The following is a 17113-nucleotide window of genomic DNA, read 5'->3' on the forward strand; positions in this document are numbered from 1 at the left end:
TGAAAAACCCGTTTAGAGCGTTGCTGCTAGCGAGCTTCCAAAGTAAGTAAAGCTTACTGTTCTCCTAACTAAGGAAAGCAAATTGAGGCACACCACACTCCAATAGGCAAACTTACCCATGTCTGGCTAAAAGCTACGGCCCTCAGATCAGTAGCAAGCTGTTCTCCAACTACTGAGTTCTTTAGACACCCGAGCTCATTATCACCATTAAACTTAAAATTAAGACCGTGCAAGAAACCCACAAGAAAATACAGTAATAATTTTACAAGAACGCAAAAATACACTTCTGTACCTGCCGGATATAGATTTTCAATAATATTTGTAGAAGAGAGACAACCTAAAGCTACAAACCAATTTCATTGGGTCATATCGAGGCATAAAAGCCTATAGTAATCAGATATACTCCATCAAGAAGCAAGTGCAATCCCCATTTAGAGTGAGAGCTGCCGAAAGCTGTATCATGCATTCCTCGAAAAATCTGGCTAAGCTTCGACCATCTTGGAATCAAGGAGAGGGCCAAACATAAAAGAGGCTTGACCACTTTAATCAAAGAAAGATTTTGGCCATTTGGAAACAGCCTGAGTAATTCCTTTTTTCAACTTCGTCGCATCCATTATACCCATCACCAGCCGTAGAGAAGAAGGAATAAACAACAGAAACCAAAGAGCAGACAACTTACAACTTTAAAGATCAAGTTGCTTCTTTATTCCTTTTAGTAATGTCTTGTAATATTGACAAAACAATGAAATTAAATACTAATTAAAAACTCCTACTACAATAATGATGTGGTCTTTGAATATTGGATTGGACACAATAAATGGAGGAATGTATGAGAACTTTGTTCATTTGTATTCCGCCACTTTTTTAAGTTAATAGTGTTAGCACATTGAACATATGAAATATATACATAACATTAATAAGACAGTATTATTAGGATAGTATGATTGTACTAGTATTAACATCATAGTACTGAGATTGAACCAAGAGAAAAGGAGAATGATAAAATAAGATTGAACGAAGATAAAGAGGGAATATGGAAGAAATTAAAGGAGAAAGAGCATTGAGGCTGGAAAGAGCAAAATGAGAACAGAATTTTAGACCCAAAAAGGAAGCACTCTGTGAGGGCAAGGTGCCAGTACAGAAAGAAAGAAATAATAAGATGGTAGTACTGCGAAAAGAGGTACAACATGCAGAAATTAACTCAGACAAGAAGTGCAGTTCCTGCAAATGTGACAAACTTATACTACTGAGCAAAATGGTTCTGCATGTACATGTATATAATAACTGAATTATGCTAAGAAGAAGTCAGTGAGTCCATATTGATAGCGTATTATTACTATCTTATCATCAGTTTCTTTGAAGTCAGTTTTTTAAATGTCCTTCCCAAAAGTGGAATGTTTAACCTTTCTGACAAAACCTGACTTTGGTCACTTTCTAGAGATTGTTGGAACAAGTACTGCATGACCTTCATCAGGAAAGACTGTTGCTTTATCTGGATGACTTCATAATCATTGCACTAAGCTTTGACAGCCATCTGCAACAACTAGAGAAAGTATTGTAATGGTTGAAGAGAGCAGGGCTGAGCCAGCTGAATGTAAGCTTCTCCAGCCACAAGTACACTATTTGAGTTACAAGGAAAGTAAAGGAGTGACTACTAACCATAACAAAGTGAAGGAGATCCAAAAATGGTTAATCCCCAAGAAACTCAGAGAGCTATAAGGTTTTTTGGGCACGGTAGGTTAATACGGACAGTACATTCCAAGCTTTGATACCATTGCGCAGCTCTTGCATAAGCTCACAGAGATATAAAAACGTAGATGCAAAAAAAGAAGTCTAGTTAGTTTTTGAAGACTTGAAGAAACTCAATTCTTCTGGACCTATCTTTAGGTATCCAAATAAACGCCAGCCATACATCTTACATTGTTCAGATGAATGTTAGCAGATGTGCGATAAGGGCAGTATTGTTTCAAGTCTAGGTTGAGACAAAAATGATAGTTGCTTTTCTTGCAAAAGTGTGGCACCTGTAGGAACTACTGCATCACCCGAAGGTAGTTGCTGGTTGTGATTAAAGCCTTTAAGCATTTATGACAATACGGTTCTTGCTCTGATCAAACTATGCATCACTATGATTGTTGTGCAGAAAAAAAGAACTGCCCATGGAAGAGTTCAGCTTTATCAAAGAGCACCTCACAGGCCAAACTATGTCATTGCAATGTCAATTGGCTGATTCAGCAGGCCTGTGAAGACTGTCAGCAACGTGAGTTCATGGAGGGAAAAGTTGCAGGCATATTTTAAATGAGTAAATCAAAGAAAACCATTTTTTATTATGCAAACTTATAGAAGCTTAACAACCGTGTCAGGGGTACTTAGACCGTGTGTAAAATGGCTGGATGTTTCGATCAACTCTCTACCTTCAAAGTAGCAACTTGAAAGCTTGTGATCCAGCTTGGGTAAAAACTCGAGGATTCAAGGATAAAAAAATGGCCAATACACAGGTAACCAGCAAAGAACCCATAGCCTCAGTGCACCAAGCACTCTTTAGAGAAAAAGGGCTGACCAGAAAGCAGCCATATTTGTAGGATATGATTAAACTTAACCTCACCAATCCTTTAGGCGGTGTGCTGTCTACCCGCCGTCTATTCAGCAATATGCTGTGTAGCAACCACCCATTTAGCTCAGTTTGAGGTAGGCCAGACAGCCAGTTACCTCTACTTGATATGGTACTGGCCAGGTCTGACAGCGACTGTAAGGAAACTGGTCAGGAGATGTGAGTTGTGCTAAGTCTTAAAGTATGGTGAGACAAGACCAATCAAAGGAATGCAGAGACTATATATGCGGGTCAACTTTGGAAAAAGGTGTTGGTAGACTTGGTTAGGCCTTTGCCAATGACACTAAAGTATGAAAAGTGAGTCTTGGTCTGAATTGACCCCTCACCAAATAGCAGAATGCTTTGGCCCTTTTAGAAATGACTGCGCTGGTAGTGGCCTGAACCCTAAATGAGCGGATAGTTTACTACATGGGCCTGCTAAAGCATATATGCAAAGACAGATAAGCACAGTTCAAAAGTCAACTGATGGCAGAAGTGTGTCAATTGCAATGTGCAAAGAAGTCACATACCAACCCATATCACTTCTGGTAAATGGAATAACAGAGTGTAATGATAGGAATTGCCTCAGTAGCATGGTTGACTCAGCTACTGACTTTCAATTGTCAGGAAGTATCACCGAAGGCCATGCCATATGCTGTGTTCAATCAAATCCTAATCATGGAATCGTTTGCTAAAAGACCAACTTCCTTATACTACGTGATACTCTACTGTAGTGGAAGCCCTCAAACCACCAACTCAGCGTCAGAAAGAAGGATCAGTTGTAGCCAGAGTCGGCATCGTCTGGTACCATACTTCAGTCGGTGGTCGTCAGTCTTTCTAAAAATAATATCTTCTCCTGTCATCTTTTTTTCAAATTTCAAGTAGGTTCTTCTCAAGGTTGACTTCTGCCAGCAACATATGTTTTTTAACAGGTGAGGAGCTCTTTTTAACAGCGATAGAGGGATTTGCCAGGTGTGGGACAGGTGTGGGATATAGCGAGGTGTGGGACAGGGCAACACACAAACTAGTCGCTCTGAGAGCCACTTGGTTTGGTCTGAGAGCTGCACAGCATATATTTTAGGCTTGACAGGCTGCTGGCTGGCTTTTCAGAACATCTCTTCAACCTAGCAGGCAGTTTTTTAGCTGGACGCTTAATCGATCAGTCAGCTGGATGGCAAGTCAGCTTCAACTTCAGTGACTTGATCTCCCTTCTTGAACGACTTGTCCCTGTAGGATCGTGATGCTGCGATAAGCGAGGGCTTACACAGCTTCATTTAAAAGTCAGCAGGCCGTCTTTTCTTCTGTAGAAAAGTACTCGACTTAGCCTGTTGAATGAGGTATACATTACTCCATAACAAAGGTGTAATATATGTGATAGGTGTGACCAAGTGTAGCATTATTTGGGCACACTGCTATCGGCAGGGACACATGAAAATGGCCAAGTGCTGTAATACATCTCTGCGTTTCCGAATGCTAGTGTTAACACCATACAGTCTGCAGGGGCTGCCCTTGTCTTTAATAGCCTTGGTCATTCTTGCCAAGATTGTGTCCCAAGCAGAGCAATCTATGTAAAGGATGTCCTGTTTGGTCGATTTGCTAGGCAGCCTTTCCAACTTTACAACTCTTAATCATTGTCGGCTCTCAAGTAGGCTTGGGTTCGAATAAGCAGGAACTTGAGCCAGATCAGCAAACTTGGCTGCTTTGACTTCTTTGATCCGACTGGGTTGATGAATCTTGAGAGGTTCCTTTGTGCTTGGCTGACGTCTCGTCCTCTCTTTTAATGGAATAATTTGAGCTGGCTTTGGCTGATTGCTAAAATGCACAGTGCTAAGCAGGTTGGACTCAACATGAATTCCACTGTACGAAACAGGGTCATTTATAAAGGCAGGCCAATCGAAACACTCTCCTTTTTCAATGTTGAAGGGCACCACTGCCTCGTCCACATCTGCCTACATGTGCTCTTACACACAAGGTTTTTGCCTGAGTCTTGGAAATCTAGGCAACACAAATCTTTTCTTCCGCTACCTTCAATGACTTGAACAGGTTCAACATATCTGGTAAAAAATCAACAATGTTATCTAGTTAAACCATGTCAACAGGCTCGTAAAAATGTTCAACTGCGTTTGGTAAGTATTGGTATGTGTCCCAGAGAGTACTTGCCTCTATGGCATGTGAGTGCTAATGACGACTTACTTAGCTCCTGTGGTTGGTGCTTTTCTTTGTTTATGTTTCGCTACACGTGGTCACTTGTGATTGGCTGTGGCTGGCACAGCCAATAGCCAGGCCCACTCTTCATACCGGTTCAACTGCCTACTGATCCAACCTGGCTGAGGGCTGTGCCTAATGTCACCTGGTGCCATTGGCTTTATGCTCCATAACCAGGTTGCTTGTTCCAGAATATTGGCATATTGCTCTTCTAAATTTTTTGAAGTTTTTTTCAGCAAAGCTTTGAGTTATTTGCAGAACTCCGTATCATATTACGGACTCTATGGTGCTTGATAGTATTTGGCACTTATTATAGCTTCTCCGAGCAACAATGGAATGGTTCAAGCTGCATCTGATGTTGAATAGATTTGTTTTTAGAGTTTTATTAGGCAAGTTTGGTCGATCCTGGTTTTTATGACCTAGCAAAGTTCCATGAACTTAGCCTGTAGCTTAGGATTGTCTTCTCTTTTCCTTTTATTGTTTATTAAAGGAAAGAGTGCCAGATTGAACCATGTCGATCAACATTAGTGTCATTACTGCCAACAGGAGGCATTAAAGGTTCAAGTTAGGCAAGTTGCTGAAAACAGCTACTTGGCCATATCTGTTCTGTAAAATGCCAGCAAGTCCTCATAAGTCACTCAAACTAGCTCTTATTTTTTTCAAGCATATTTTAAAGTTAGTGGCTGTGGCTTTCTTCTAGATGCTCAGATCGCACCAAGCCTGCCCGGAGGAGGGCCCCATCCAAGCTCATAGAGGTTTCTGTCAGCACTAGGCTAGAGTTCATACCTCAGCATAAACCTTTGTATGCCTTCTCTGACAACAAATTGTTTGCATCGTAAGCCAGAGAAAAATGACATGAGATTTGGAAGGGGAAAATGAGCCAACGGTCTTTGAAAGAAAGGATGAAAGTAGGAACAAAAAAAGTCAGCAAGAAAGTAGGACCAATCAGTTGATGATGGATGGCCAACACAACAGAGACACAGTCACAGGGACAGCCGACATTATAGCAATGCAACACCTAACTTTCAGGACCAGTATATCTTGCAACAAAGGCTCTGATGCCTGATGCGTATAGTTTTACTTCAATGCTTTTGGCTCACCTAACCACCCCTCCAGGTCATGAATTGGAGAGCTAAACAGCCTCTAAAAAAAGAGTGTGAAAGACGATAACCGACCTTCTGGCCAGGCAAAGACATAAGCCAACTAGACGGATTTGTGCTGTGGCTGGTACTGAACCAAATGGAGAAGAGAGTGACCTGGCCAGGCACGCTTACAGACTAACACAGACAAGAGCAGCCGGTCTCAAAAGAAGAAAGCGGGGCCTAGACCAGATATAAGGAGGCACATGGAACAAAAGAGCCAGAACAAAGGAAACCTTTAACTATGCAGCTAATAGTATGTGCAAACTGCTCGCTGTATCTTATATATTTACTAGCTGTACTATCCGGCGTTGCCCGGGGGATAAGAAAGTCTTTATACCGAGAATTCATTTATATTCATTATATAACAAAATTGGCCATTTGAACTTTCAAACTACATAATTATCATGAAAAAAGCATGTAGTTGAAGTAAATTGGGAGAGAAAATAAAAATAACTGCAAAGATTTTTAAACTTTGTCAAACCACTGCAACTTAAAAACTTTTTATCATGAGAAAAATGTTTTGTGCAGGTCAAACAAAAATAAAGCATATATAAAAGTTTCTAAATATAAATATTTAATAATTATCAAGTAATAGCTAAATTAAGTCTGTTTTGCTATGATAACAATAAAAGATGATTTAGTAGAGATATACTTCATATGAACTGAGAAAACAAAATCAAAATCCTGAGCATGTTGAAATAATAATAACAATTTTTGCATAGAAGTGTGTGCGTGTGTGCGTGCGTGCGTGTGTGTGTGTGTGTGTGCGTGAATAAAAAGGTTATTGTTCTATCAGAATCTATCCTTCAAAACTTTGAATACAATGACACTGCTACCTCTCAACACTGGTACAAATATAAGATGAGTTATTGGACTTTCTTTGTTTGACTGAACCGTAAGAGAGTGTAAAAGCTACTCCTACTCAAGATAATATTAATTGTTCGCATGATAAGTATGAATTTTACGGCGATTTAGCAATTGAACCTTATGAATAATCAGAAGAAGTTTACGAAAACGCAGAAAACTATCGATTTTCATAAAATTAATAGAATTCTTACAGTTTCAAATCATGCATCATTTAGTGTGTGCATACCCTATACAGTATAAAACAATATATTTAATCAATATGACTTGTATGGATCAGTGGTAGAGCGCGTTGAAAAAAAACTTGCAGTCACAATCTTTGTGAGTTCAACTTCATCAGAACATAGAATTTTAATTCCAAGATCTTAAGAGCTATAGCTGGACATACTAAAGGAAAGACGGATGACAGACAGACAACAAATTTTGAGAAACATATAAATTAGAACTATATATTTTATACTTAAACAATCCAGGTGGTTCAAGGGTAGAAATAAAGATTTCCAACTAATGCTTCATAGTATACAGCTTCCGTGTAGTGAACAGTGTTTTACTTATAAAATATAGAATGAAACATTTAAAAAAAGTTATGTTTGTGAGCGTCTGTTTGTTGATCTTTGATAGATATACCATAAAACCTCAAACTAAACGCCAGGGCGCTTTATTTTCCAACCTTGGTAAAACATGGTGGTGGTCAATTGAAGGCGGCGTTCAAATAAAGGCTGACGGTCTTTTTAAAGAGCTCGTCAAAATTTTTGCGAGATAAATCTAGCTCTAGTACGGGCGAAGTGAATGTCGCCTATATTTTTCCCTCTGTTTTCTAACGAACCAACATTAAACATTTTGAATGCAATAAATATGCTAACTTACCTCTAAATTGTCAAGGATCTCTTAATAAATATGTAACAAAATACCTGGAAAAATCTCTACCAGTTAATATCTACTGCTTGCAATTGACCTGCGATGATATTATAGCCTGTGTCCTTTTGTTGGCAGTTTGTTGGCACTTGCCGGCACAAAATTTACATGTATTTCATTCTAAAGTCGCAGTCATATTTTTATTTTATATCTATATTTAGCGAATTTACATAAATACTCATTGCACTCATTAATATGTTTGCTACAGTTTTGCAGTCAAAACTAGCTTTTTGTGTGCAATAGAAGTGGAGTTATGAGCATCAATTCATTGTAAGCTGTGTTAAGATAGCCGCAAAAATTATATTAAATAACATGCTATGAATCTGCACATTTATAGGTTATACAACAATAATCTACCAACTGGTACAAATACATATTCATGAACAAGTGACATAAATGAACTACATTTATATTACATGCAAAAACAAGAACTGACGTTTTTAAAACAAAAAATATTTTCCATCGTTTGCCCGGAGAGCTGTGTTTTGATTGTTGCTTTCAATGGAATGAACATGTTTTAGTTGTCCAATACCTTCTACATAATTTTTAGGCTTCAATTCTTTTTCTGCAGTGCTGAACCAGTTGATAACAACATCCAAACAATTTTTCGGCAGAATAAAATTTTCACGTGTTGCATTTAGCACTGATGCAGTGCTAAATGCAACACGTGAAAGTTGATGCATTTAGCACTGATGCATTGCTAAAGGTTTGCTCGCTAAACACATAACCCTTGGTCCAAAATTTGCAAACCGGTTTAATATGCATGTCCTCTGAGGTATTAGGACCACGTTAAACAAGCCTGAGTTACTATTAGCCTAAGTTAGTTAGTAGTTATTTTTATGGCATTGCTATTCAAGCTCTATCCGCCATCGTAAATTCAAGCCGTTTTTTTATATACAGCATGTACAGTCGTGGCCAAAAAGTATTAACGCCCCTCTGTTTGTCCTTCAGCTGTGAAATGCAAAGCCAGCTCAACTTCAATTAGTCATTACTTATCCTATTATCAGCTTAAAACAAGAAAAGTATACATCAAAGTAAAACAGGCTAATTTGGAGTAGGAAAACCGTTTTAAACAGAGAGCTACTACTAGCCTGAGACCGTTAATGATTAATGCTACGGTGTTGCTTTTAAAGTTTTAACGGAAAAAAAACGAAAAGCTGTGGAATCGGATAACGAAAGAATTAACTGTTATGTGATAAAAATGATTCACTAGTAGTACCAATATGTTTACACTTTTCTACTGATTAGTTAATAATATGGGCTCCGAAAGATCAAGTAATGTCAAAGTGGCGGTCAAATGAAAGTGGCGTTCAATTGGAGAATGACAGTCTATTTTTCAATCGTCTCAGGGTGGCAATCCAATTAGAGGTGCAGTCAAATGGAGGTGGCGGTCAATTGTAGGTGGCGGTCAATTGGAGGTGGCGGTCAATTGGAGGTGGCGGTCAATTAGAGGTGGCGGTCAATTGGAGGTGGCGGTCAATTGGAGGTGGCGGTCAAGTGGACGTGGCGGTCAATTGGAGGTGCAGTCAATTGGAGGTGGCGGTCAATTGGAGGTGGCGGTCAATTGGAGGTGGCGGTCAATTGGAGGTGGCGATCGATGAGAGGTTTCAGGGTAGTTGATAAATTGATGCAAAAAAGTTTCAATCAAGGTGTGATTTTACTTGAAGACTACATCATTCTAAGATAAAATCAAATGACTCAAACAATCTTCCAGCATTTCATTGACTCCATTTTGAGAATATCAAGTAATAATATGAATGTTTTTTTATTTTCCTGTTGTTATAAAACTCATGAAGGAATTGCAAAAGTTAACGTGTTATAAAAATCAGCACCCATCGCTCTGACAATAACCATAACAGCAAAAATTGGTGTTAACATTATTCCGCGACCAAATACGAGCAAAGCGATTGTTTGGGAGTGTTATGATAAATGCATATGTGCACACAACTTCCCAAAAATCTTCTGTCATTGACCGTTACCAAACCCGGTACCAAAATTCAATTAACAAATTTAACCACTTTTGTGTTGAGTTGTTTAAGTATAATAATGATACAAAACACATATAAACATATTTAAATATGTTACCAAGTCTTTGAAAGGTTGACACAATATTCTAAAATTAATCCATCTGATCGGATGATACATAAATAGACAGATTAATTTGGCCTAAAATTGCCATAAAAAACTTGACAAAGCTTTTTAAATCAAAATTAAGACTGGCCAACAAAACGCTGATAAGGTTTTGCGACAGAGAGTAGAAACATTCTGTTTAATTTTTTAAATTCAGCATAACTTTTAAGATATCAACACAGAAATCTAAATAAATATCACAAATTTTTGAAATGGGTTGCTATGACCAATGATATACAGCCCCCAGCCTGTGTACGTTACACATCAGCTTGCCATTTTTTTCTAATATTGCATTTCTCCCATTGCAGAGAAGAGATATAAACATATAATCTTTTCCTTTCATTATTGCTGTTTGTTGTACATAATAACTCCCAGTACATTACAGCTACCATTGCAGCTACCATTACAGTTCTCTTATTGCACTGCAGTGCCAGTTGACTGCTAACATCGCATTTCTCAACCGGCAGTACCCTTTCTTTTTCCATTATTACCTTGGTTGTAGCTGTATGACAGGAGAACCTTTAGTACCAATAAATATTATTATTGTCTACATGTTTGCGTGAGAACTCAATTCTTCTGGTTTCTGAACACGCATCATTACAAAATAACTCAAAGCAGCAAATTTTGCAATGTTTAAGCATTATTTTGTTGCCTGTCTAGACCTTTAGGCCTTCAGTTTCCCACATGAATCTTTGCAAACCATATCTGTTTTTGCAAACCATTTTATATTTAAAACAGTAAATAGAAAACTTACATAAAATGGTTAAAAGTAATAATTGGGGTATTTTCGAAATTTCGAAATTTTAATTGTTTTTAAAGTCTAGTAGAGCTAGTAATTGTGCAGGAGCAGTAAGTGTGACCTGTTTTTGTACAATGCATCTTAGACTAGATATGCTTGAGAATTTACCATTTATCTTTGATAAACCTCGCAACAGATGAGAGATGAGAAACACATCTGAATAACAATGTATTAAGCGTTTATATTTAATAAGAAAAATATGAAATAAACTTAATTGTGCGACTGAGATAATTAAGCCAATTTCTAACAACTTATTGAAATCTAAAAGGACGTCCTGGGCAACGGCGAACATGAGCGTTCATTGAACGTTCATTTTGATTCTCATAAGTACATAGCACATGCAAGCACCAGAAAGCCTGACATTGAGGACACCTACTAATGGAATTGCCGACTCTGAATTTAGTACCTTTACAGTGAAAACATGTACTAACGTTGGCAGAATAAAAATGATCGTTTTGTATATGTCTCCTTAAAGCTTGATCCTTAGCGGCTGTACTAAACTCTGCATCACAGCCCGGTTCAAGACACCAAAATGTGCCACATACAGTACACTCTCCTTTCAATTGTCCAAATCTTCGAGTCTTCAACAGTCCACAAAATTTACAAGTTGGATTTCCGGGCAGCGCAACAGGCCCAAGAGCTACACCTGCTGCAGCTCCAGCACCAGGTGCAGCACCAGGTGCTGCGCCAGCAGCCGGTGCAACACCGGCAGCTGGTGCAGGGTCAGGTGCCAGGCTAGGTGCCGCACCTGGTGCGGCCTTTGGTGCAACACCTGGCGGAACCCCAACTGCTGGTGCAGGGTCAGGTACAGCACCAGGTGCTGCACCTAGTGCTGCACCTGGCACTGCACCAGGGGCTGGTGCTACACCTGGTGTAACACCTGCTAGTGCCATTGCTAGTGCAACCACATCTCCAGCAGCTGGTGCAAATGGAACTACAGGTCCGATTACAGGTCCTCCAAAAGGCACCACTGGAGGTAGGTTGACAACAGGCTGTAAAAGGGAACAACATTACATCATTAACAAAGTCTCATTAGCATGTTGATATTAGAGTATTGTTAGTAGCATAATACAATAATAACATAGCATTACTAGAAAAGCTTGAAAATGTTTGTATTAATAACTTTATATTAATAATATAGTATTATTATCATAGTGCTAATATCATCTCATTACCATAGTATTAATATTACAATAATACCAGTATTAATAATACAAAACCAACAGTTTTATATTGATAACATGTTATTATTATAATTAATAATAATAATATCCTAATACTAACAACTTAGTATTAATAACTTTTCAAGTGTTAATAGCAAAGTAGTTTTATTACATTAATAATAGCATAACAACAATTTTATAGTAATAATAGTATAATATAAAAAGCATAAAATAATAGCGTAAAAAACAGCAGTGTTCTCCTATTTCTTCTATAAGGAAACAAGTGACTTGAGCGCATGGCAATCAATGTATATTTTGTAAATATATTGTTATTTATACAAATATATGTAAAATAAAATGCACAAAAAGTCCAATTGACAGAAAAATTAGGACTACAAAGTGTTTTGATCTTCATCACTTCTGCAGTTTCTTTTATATCTTTTGTCATTTTTGAGTCTGCCCCTTTGTAGCATGGCCGACTCAGCAGCCGCCTTTTGATTGACCAAAAGTATTGCTAGGGGTTGTGTGGTCTGCCGAGACAAGGCTTAGCCAAATCATGACGCTGATTGCCTTGCAATCGACTTTTTCCTCGCATCCGGCTTTGACCTAGACGATTGTTCGCCCCAATCTTTTCCAGTGAAAGCCTTGAAGGCTGTCCATTAAGCATTGGAAGGAGAGATCAGCTGTAAACAGAGCCAGTGCTGTTAAGCATTATACCCCAAGTGCCGTACTTTAATTCCTACAAAGGTTTGGTTCTCTCTTGTCAGCTTTTTGATACACATCAAACTGGCTTTTTTGAGAGCTAGTGCTTGCGAGCGCTGACTATCTTGTAACGACTTTTGCACTCAACTTCTGCTCGCAGCAGACAGGTTTGTCAGCTTTGAGGCATCTCGACACACAAGCTAGTTGCTCCAAGCATGACTTAGTCCAGACTAAAGGCTCGTCTGTGTGTCTCCAAGGCATTCAAGCAAGCTGTTGGCTTGCTCTTTGGCTCTTCTCTTCATCATGGCAGGCAGACTGTCAGCTTACCGCCAGGTTGATCTAGGCTGGCTCGGCTATAGAGAAACTACTCTGGATTGCCAAGTTGACTTCAGCTCCTGTGATTTGACCTGTTTTTTGGTTCACATCCCTTTGGCTTATGCCTGTCTACACTGACCAACTTGACTTTCAACTCCTTAGAGACTGGTAAGCCATGGTCAATATAAAGCAAAGTAAGTAGTCTACTTGGCCTCATCAATGAGGTAAACAACAATCTTGCACTTGCCACACCCGGGTGTCCCTCGATGTGATATCGCCTGGTCACAGAAAACTTGTTGTCATCAGCTGGAACACAATTGCAGACAGAGTGCTGTAACACGTGTTGCCTACTCTTCCGGATGCTGATAGAGGGTGACACACAGTCAGCAAATTCTGGGCGTATTCTGCATTGTCTAGGTTGTTTTTGTCTAGGTAACGTCACTACAAAAATGCTTCGTCCAACTAACAACCTTTTGGCTGTCTCAGCAATCAGCTTTTTCAACTCCACCTATGGCTGCTGAAGCTGGGTCATGGTATAAGTCATGGTTGATTCACTAGTTGACTTGACCTCAGGCAGAAAATCTGAGCAGAACGGGCGAACCTGGCTCATTTGATTCTTTCCACTCTATCGAGTTCTGCACGGTATTTTGTCACCAAGTACAATCACACTGGGATTTGATGAGCTGAACCAAACTCAACATAAGTCTCTCTGTTTGAACAGTTGCTCATGAAAGAAGCTTGGCCAACAGGATATTTTTCCTCTATGCTAGAGAGCCCCACTGCCTCATCTGAGTGTGGCACACTCACTTTTTCACACATGGACACAAACTCCTCATCTAAATCTAGAAGACAGGTTAAGCATTATTATTTTCTTGCTTCCAATGGACTTGACAGACTCAACACATCTGCTAGAAAACTTACAGTCTTAACCGATTGAGCCATGTTGACGGGTTTGTAAGAATCTAGATTAGTGTTTGGCAAGTAGGCATTGGTATGTCTCGAGGAAAGTCCTGGTTTTTTATGGCGTACAAATGCAACTGAACATGGTCTACTTACCTCTCGAACTTGGTACCTTTTTTTAGCCGTTTTACTTCTACTGAAGAGTCGCCAATGACTGGTTGTCATCGCTGATAATTGTGCCCACTCTCTAAACTGGTCGTGCTGTGTAGTAAACTGAGCTGGCCGAGGGTTATGCCGAACAATTCCTGATACTGTTGGCTCTGAGCCCTTGGAACAGGCTAGGTGCATTGGAAGAGTTGCCTGTCAGTCCTCTAGTTGTTTCTGGAATTTTTTTTAGCTAGGGTTAAAGTTCTTTGCTGAACTCTAAGTTATTTGTAGACTCAACTCTCAGCATAGCCAGCATGAGCTCAGCTTTTAGCTTAGCTTTGACTTATTTCCATTTACCCGAATATTTTTTTATCTTTGAGCTTTTTGGCGCTCAATATTAGCTGGCACTTGTTCTAGCTCTTTTGAACATACTAGGAAATCTGAGTTGGTTCTCACTTCACTCAAAAACCGTCTTTGGTGCGCAATTGGGCCTGACCTGGTACAGTCTGACAACTTTGCCTCGAAGTGGCCACAAGTTGCCATTTTGCCACAAATTGTCACTTTGCCACAAGTTGCCACGTTGCCACAAGTTGCCACTTTGCCAAATCTTTGCCTTCGCTAACGAAACTCGAGGTTGTCTCTTTTTTTCTAATTTGTGTCTATCAGCTAAACCTAATCTTTTGAGACATCGATCAAGGTTCTTCTCTATTTTCTTGCTAAATTGCCAATAGTTTGCCTTGAAGAGTCGTGTTTACCTCCTTCAGTTTCTTGAGTGTTTTAACCAATAGGTTGGTTGTGTTGGCTGAGCCTCTGAGGGCCGTTGATAAAAGTTTAGTAACTCTTTGATAAACATCAGTAGTATGGCTGTCTATCTTTTTGTAATGGGGTGCAGCCTGTTCATTATCACCAGTCTCAGAGGCCCTGTATCCAACTTCTGTTGGCCTCAGGTCTGTTGCTCTGAAGGGTTTGTAAAGCTGGCCGTTGTTACACTCCACTCTGCCGTTGGCTTGAGAGTAGTAAAAATCGGTGTGTGTTTTCTCCACACGCTAGAGCTGGCACAGATCAGCCGTTACCTGACGCTCAAACTGGGCCTCTTGGTCTATATGAATCTGTTTCATCAGGGCCATTAACCAAAATATCAAATCATCTAGTGCACTAACCACTACAAGAACTGTGCTTTTTTGGAGGGCCAGTGCATCCTGCCATTAGATAAAGTAGTTGGTCAACACCAAAAATTTACTTGTATCCTTTCAGCGTCATTGACCGAAACTGGCAACCCCTCTCTGGCGACCTTATGCCAGGAGTGTACTGCATACAGTTTTTGTTTTCAGCTGATCATTTTTGTTCCTCTGTTTTTTGCCGCCTAGTAAACCTCATAGCTCTGGATCGATTGCTTCACAGCGGCTGTCTTCCTTGCTAGTACCAATTCAAACGGAGTAGGTGAGTAGGCTGATCGTCGTTCCCGTCCCAGAGTGAAAAAGTGCGTAGGTTTGCCAAATTTTTGTTTTCCTGATGATCGGTGGGCAGACTACACCACTAAAGTTGACTGTGAGAAAATGCCTGTGCCTCCAATACCCCGTTTGATAATAATGAGAGAAATGGCTGCATTCTGTGTAGCTGCTAGAGCTTATGGCCTTTTAGATCTACCTGAATCACAGTCAGTTTTCCGCTGGACAAATTGCTTGGTATGTCATGGCCACCTGTCCTTGGTCAGCTGCTTGCATCTGAGCTAGCTCTTTGTTGGCATTGCTTGCGGTCTTGGCAACTTCTGACATGGCTGTTAGACTTCTTTCAAATATATTTACAAAGCCTGGCTATCCATGGCAAGCCCCATTCAAGGCAAATGAGGTACCATCAGCTCGATGATGGATAGTGGACAGTCCTCCCAGATCTCTCTTCTAAATTCAATGACAATTTTATGGCGTAGTTTGGATCACTTGGTGCTTTACGGTGCATTGAAATTTGTCATCCGTTTAAGCAAAGTCGGTTTAAGCTGATTGCCAGCAAAGGACCCCCTGGGCAGCACTCTATCAACCCCAACAGGCAGTAAATATGTGTAGTGACTCAACATGAAATGGCCATCTCTATTTGGAGAAACTCTATAGCACACTAATTTGCCACCAAGAAAGGCATATTTAGGAAATCATATTGGCTAATGTAACTCAATACATATACCTTTTCGGTCTCTACAGACGGTCTCCCGTAACAGACAAATGACTCCGTAGAATGACAGTCAGGTGTTATCAGCTCTGAGACCATGATTGTCACTCTTCTTGAGCAAGCCTCACATTCTTTGAAGAAGCTTGTTAAATGATTGCGTGCTCAGCAAATTTGTGGTACACCTAGTGGCAGTCATGAACTAGGTGAACCGCTCTTCTAGTTTTCTAAAAAGAAGTAGCTCGTTCGGTGAGGCTAAACCAAAACTTGTGCCCTGCTCAGTTCTGTGCCAACATTGCCTTGCAAAGCAAAACTTCTGGAGTCAGACACTTTTGAATTTTTCAGGCTGGCTTTCTGACGCGTCTGTTGAATCCAAAAAAGAAGCGAACGGCCCATGTAACTTGCAACTTTCAAGCCAGACTTTTAGATATTCACTGGCCAAAATCTTTTGAACTGGCCTCTAAGTGTGGCCTCGAGGAAAACCATTCCTAGAGCAAACACTTGGTGGGTCGGCTAAACCTAGAAAAAGGCCCAAGGCATGTTGGCCTTGCCGTTTTAAAGCAAGGCTGCTAAATGTGAACTGGCCAGGGTATTTCGGCCTGATTTCTGATTGCACTCCTGGCTGTACAACCAATTGGGACTCACTTTGGCTCACTTTGCGCACCTTCAGTTATGCTGCTCTTGAGATATCAAAGCTTTAGCTTCTCTAACACATCATAGTATTCTTGAGAGCAAAAATGGAGTCTCCATCACAGCAAATTTATCAGGTGCAGAGGAGCAGACCTCCTTCGTGCCATATTTTTATTGTTGGTGCTGCCAACAAATGACGTGGCAGGCACAAGCAATTCAAGTCACAGGAAAACTGCTCGTTGACCATCTCCAATCTGTAAGGTATGGGCAAGTCCATGTAAGCCACTCAGACTAGACGTTTTACTTCACAAACATCTTCTTGTAAGACCAAAGCTATACAGTTTTTTATTCAAGGTACTCAGTTCACAGTAAGCCTGCCTGGGAGAAAGTACAAACTGAACTCGTATCGCGTCAAAGACAGCCTTTACTCAATTAGTTTGATCAGACTTTTCTGCCT

This window comes from Watersipora subatra, chromosome 7, assembly GCF_963576615.1.
Source record: "Watersipora subatra chromosome 7, tzWatSuba1.1, whole genome shotgun sequence".
NCBI classification, from domain to species: Eukaryota; Metazoa; Bryozoa; class Gymnolaemata; order Cheilostomatida; family Watersiporidae; genus Watersipora; species Watersipora subatra.